The sequence below is a fragment of the Lonchura striata genome, chromosome 1, assembly GCF_046129695.1.
Source record: "Lonchura striata isolate bLonStr1 chromosome 1, bLonStr1.mat, whole genome shotgun sequence".
NCBI lineage: Eukaryota > Metazoa > Chordata > Aves > Passeriformes > Estrildidae > Lonchura > Lonchura striata.
Genome location: NC_134603.1, coordinates 47,729,551 through 47,735,076, shown reverse-complemented (window position 1 = coordinate 47,735,076; position 5,526 = coordinate 47,729,551). Strand labels below are relative to the sequence as shown.

The 5,526-nt window shown below is 44.6% G+C and overlaps 1 long non-coding RNA gene across 1 annotated transcript; it reads left to right on the top strand.

Moving 5' to 3' along the window:
* The first annotated feature begins 1,334 nt into the window (after positions 1–1,334).
* LOC110482342 (uncharacterized) lies at positions 1,335–5,189 on the top strand. Its single transcript, XR_002467402.2, has 2 exons — positions 1,335–1,773; positions 3,455–5,189. It is a non-coding gene; the product is annotated as an uncharacterized LOC110482342 (long non-coding RNA).
* The last annotated feature ends 337 nt before the right edge of the window (positions 5,190–5,526 follow it).

Below are 5,526 nucleotides of genomic sequence, written 5' to 3'. Positions count from 1 at the left end.
TCCCGCGGCTGCTGCCCGCGGCGCGCTGGGCGCAGCGGCGCCGCCCCGGGACCGCCCCTCCGCGGCCGCCGCGGGGCCGGGGCCGGGCTCGGTGGCAGCTTGCCTCGCCGGGGACGCAGCCCTGAGCCCCGCTCCTCCGCGGCAGTGCTGCCGGCATCGGCCGCCCCACGGCAGGTGACATCTCGGTGCTCCTTCAGTGTCACCTTGCCCCGTCGCTTTGCCGGGAGGGCGTGTGCGGGTGAGATGGGAAAGGGACCCGTCCAAAACCGTAAGGAGCAGCCGATGCAGGTGTGTGGAAACTCAGTCACTGCCCGGCACGGAAGAGGGAACATGGGCTTCCAAATGCAGCAGTGGCTAATCAGCAATCTCTCTCTAAATATTTTACGTGAGACAGAAGTGTGCTACTGCTCTTCCACTTAGACTGCTGTTACAAGGCATTAGTAAAGACCAGAGAGGAGTAGAGGTATCTCCAATTCCCAAGAGAATTTTGGCCAGCTCCCTTTTCAGCTGTATGGATTGTTGCTTGGAGGCCCTTGTGTTTGCTAACTCAGCTTTATAAAAAAATACACAGTATCTGCGTCTTTTCCTTGGCAAAATCCTAGGAGCACAGCTGATAACACGAAGATCCTGGAGCTGAGCATCTGCTATTTGAGATGCATCCACACACCACAGTACACAGAAGTACTTTTCCTCTCCTTATTTTATGGCCCAGCTCCATGAACTGCTGAGAGAAGACAGACGTTGCTCAGTGAGACTTCACTTCTTACCTTATCTGTGTTTTCTTGCTATATCCAAATTTCAAAATTTACAAAAAAAAAAAAAAAAAGTAACAACAGAAAAGGAGATGTGGCCTTTTTCATTTGCTGCTCCTCCTAACTAAGACACAGCTTACCAGAGAGATTCTGCTTTGACATAAAACATCTTGGTCCAAAATGTTTTTGTTCACCATGGTAAGATTAATGACAGTGTATTGCAGAGATCTGAAGAATTTTTAAATACCTATTCTTCCTATACAGTCAGCTGTCCAAAGTTGAAAAGCGTATGGGAGTTGGTAAGCAGAGGCAGGGATGGTCTGGGGTTTGTTTTTTTTTCCCCAGAGCTGTTACAGAAACAGGAAATCGAATGGGTGGAAACCTACTGTCATCAATGCTGCACTTCCTCTGCTGATGGAGAATAACCATACCCAGGTTTTGGCCCTGACTTGCTGTGAGTGTGTGCAGTACATCCCAGATAACAGGATTTATCGTGAAGGGACACTCTAGTAGGAGAGCTGGAGTACATAGCTCAGTTTGAGAACATGTAGGCTTCATCTGCAATGTGAACTTTGAAATCTTCAGAGACAAGCTGAACTGACAACTAGATTTTAAGATGCAGAGGGACCTGCTACATCTGAATGGGGAACTGGTTTTGCTTGCAGCAGACTGTTCTGTATCTGAGTCCTGTCCTCATTAAGCTGAAGAATCCTTGAGTCACCCAAAATCTAGAGAAAAGAAAAATCCCAAATGTCTGAGAAAGAAGAGGACACAGCCTGTGTCCCTGGGTCTAGAAGGCTTCTAAATGCATATCCATCAATTTGACTGAAAAGTGGAAGGTGTGGCTGTTGATGGTTAGAGAAGGCCTTTGAGTCATACAAATCCAGCAGTTTAATGACTTGATCAACAATCAAGAGAGATTGAATCCTGAAAAACCGTTCAGGCACAAAGGTTGATGAGATTTATCTGATCTTGGACTTCCACCTACCCTGTGTTGGTTACGCATGGGAATATCAACAAGGTCAGGCACATTTGACATGTTGCTGGCAAACTGAAAAAAATGATGCGCTGAGAAGGGCTATGGGGTTTGGGTTTTCTACTGTGTAAACATGTTGCTACATTGACAACAGCGGTAATGTTAATAACTTCCTTCTGCTTCAAGCAATCCCCATCAGATCCTCCGGTTCTGGTGTTGGGTTTTTTAAAGTCTTTAAAATGTTGTCCTTTGGCCTACAACTTATTTTGCAGAGCTGATAAAGAAAAGGCTGTATTGTGCTCATACTACAACCGCTTCCAAGTGATGGAGTCATTGCAAATTATGCATGTGTGAAAAAACAAGGTTATCATTATGGTGTTTTGAAAATTTACTGCATTTTTTTTTCAGAGAAGCAAAGTCCACATTCCCAGAGAGAGTTTCTGTTTGCAATATGCTCTCTTCTCTCCAAGTGCTTTATAAAACTATTGCCTCAACCCACTACTAATGGATTATAGATTAAGCAGAAACGAAAGTGCACAGGACTGTTCTTTCATATTGTCTCCCTGCTGTATTGTGTTATTTGGTTTGTCCCTGTTTTCCCCTCATTTATGGTTTCATCCCAAGTTGTCTCCCCTTCCCTAAATGTCAATCCCATCCCCACTCCTCCCAATTCCTAGAAATTTCCTTGACAATCCCCATAGCCCTTTCCTGGCACCTTGTCTGTCACTAGACTCTCTAGAAGCTTCCACAAAGGGCATCAAGTGATTGGCCAAGGGCCAGGGGTTCCCCCTCCTCAGCTCCCCAATATGTTCTCCTACTTGACAATTACTTTGTGTCCCACTCCCCTCTATCCCCTTGGTGGATAGCCAAACCCCTTCCTTGTTTCCACCCCATAAGGAAAGGGGCTGCTCCAGTGCCCTTGGGGGCTTTCTAGCATTGTGCTCCTCATTCCAGATGCTTCCTCGGAGCTACCAAAACACCTCGGATTTGTACAATATGGATTTGTCTCCTCCTGGTTCCCTCACCACCGCTGACAGTGCCTTCCAAGGAAAGGGCTCATAACCCTTATCCGCTCTCCCACGCTCCTGAGCACGGAAGGGTGTCCATCCCCTGCAGCCACTGTGTTGGAGCTAGCAGGGAGGCACCAGGAAGACTCCCAGTAGACACCGCAGCAGCTTGGCGCCAGCTGCGGGGCCCCAAAAACCTCCACGGAAGAGACTGTCGGTATTCCAGCTGGAGTTACCGTTTTCAGTCTCCTGGCTGGCAAGCTACCCCAAGTGGGAGCGACCCCTTTTTGGTGGGTAGTGCTCTTGCCTTGGAGCGGGGCGGCGGAGGCACAGTGGGCCCTTTCCTTGGTTGGCTGCATGCTCCAGATCTCTGGGAAGGTGCCAGATTCTCGGAAGGGTGCCAGTTGTGGGTGGTGTTTTTTGTTTTTCTGTTTCTCCTGGGTGGGTGATTTAATTTTGACTCAGAATTTAATAGCTCAACCACAATGGGTGCAAGGCTGTCTGCGTCACAAAAGGGTGTTTATTTCCCCCTCCTGCGTGGGGGAAATCAGTTTTCTAAAAGGGAAAAACATGGACAAACCAAATAACACAATACAACATTTCCCAATTTATCTTGCTTAAGCAATAGATAATAATTGACAGAAGCAATTGGAGAGTCACAGTTTGATTTGCTTTTATCACTAGAAGTCTGCACTATGTTTATGTTATCTTTTGTTTAGGCCAGCGGTTCTATGATCATCTGCGGTTTGGGACAGAATCATTATGTCCGTACTGACATTCCAATGGACAGTTGCAAGTTGGCCCCACTGCAGTTCTCTGGGAGCCCACTCTTGGAATGGATTTCAGTGCAGTACCTCTGAGGAGAGGCTAAGGGACTTTTAACCTCAGAGCTCAAAATTCAAGGTTCCATTTGATTATATTATTTTAATGTTTGTTTAACATTGTAGTTCATCTAACAAAATAGGAAAACCACATTTGTGTCAGCATAAACTATCTTGGGATACTTAAAAAGTGTGAAGTCCATGCATAAAACATCTGAAAAGATTTCCATTAAGGAAAATACATCTAGTGTTGGTGATGTTTATTATCAGCAAGAGAATGGGAGAAAAAAAGTGCATTTGAAAAATTCAATTCAGCATTTCTCAAGTCTTCCGTATGCATATTATTTATTTGTCTTTCTTTAAAATATGAATGAAGTCAGTGAAAATGCTCTGTGTTGGAGGCTCTTCAAATTTCAGATGGAAAAACCCAGGCTGTGTACTCTTGGTGTTCATGAAAAAATCAATAATTGTGGCATTAGGAAGGACTGCTTCTTTGGTCCTTTTCTTAAGATTTGCTACTCTTACTATTATCTTCATATTCCCATGCATCTGTGTATTTTTCTTCCATGCTTCTTCTCTTTACTCCATCGGGCAGTATTTCTCAGTTCTTTATGGCTGTAAAATTGGAAAGAACAAAGGATTCAGTAAGAACTTATTTGGTGGATGAGAAATTCAACATGACCTGGCAATTGCTTACAGCCCAGAAGGCCAATAGGATCCTGGGCAGTGTCAAAAGGAGTGTAGCCAGCAGGGAAGGGAGATGATTCTTCCCCTCTAATTTTTTTCTTGTGAGAACCCACCTGGAGTGTTGCATCCAGCTGTGGAGTCCTCAGCACAGGAAAGATGTGGACCTGGTAGAGGGCCACAAAAATTATCAGAGGCTTGGAGGACCTTTGAAGACAGACTGAGAGGAGTTGTTCATCCTGCAGAAGAGAAGGCCCTGGGGACACCTAAAGCTGCATTTGGATGCAATGGAGGGCTACAGGAGACCTGGAGAGGGACTTTTTATGAGGGCTTGTAGTGGTAGGACAAGGGAGAATGTGTCACTGTTGGGTAAGAAAAGACACAGACTCACCAAAAGGCTGATTTGCACTTAACTTTGAATTCACTCTTTTTGTACATTGTTCCAATACAGATGGACCAGATTGGTCAATTAATCAATACATTCCACCTGATTGGATAATTAACAACGTGCCTTTCTTATAAACAATCCTTGTGAAAAACAGGAAAACAGAGTAGGAAAACAACACCTGCAGGTTGTTCATGATAATAAGCTACTGTTGTTTATCTTCAACTCCCTAAAGTCTCACAAGCTGATTCTGGGAAAATTTAGCTAATTTTCTCACTCTCTGACCAGGCTGTCACATCCACAGGAATGGCTTTAAATTGGATGAGGGTAGATTTGAAGATTTCAGAGAAGCTGTGGATGTGCCACCTCTGGAGGTGTTCAGGGCCAAAGTGGGTGAGGCTTTCAGCAACCTAATCTAGTGGAAGGTATCCCAGCCTATGGCAGAGGGTTGTAACTAGATTTTATTTATGGTCCCTTCCAACCCAGACCATTCTGTGGCTCTATGATAATTTTGCTTCTTCTGTTAACTATGTTTCCTTCAATTAAATGCATTTCAATTCATCAGGTGTGGTATTGTTTTACTCTCTGTTAGGGTGACTGAAGATAACTTCAATAGCTGCTGCAACAGGAAGACTGCTCAATATTTGTCTCCCTCGGGATGACTCTTGCAGGATTTGATTTGCATGAAAGCAGCTCCCTGCCTTTGACTACAGCTGGCAAACTGCTAAATACAAAACAATGGCTAATAGAGGACTGTTGAAAGTGAGCCACCAAATTGAGAATGTCTGTCTTACCAATTTTTTTCATTAAAAATATTAACAGAAGCTGCTAAAGAACTTAAAGAATTTTTGAAAGAGCACACTAGAACTGGATGTTGAATCCATGTTAAGTTTCTTCCTGT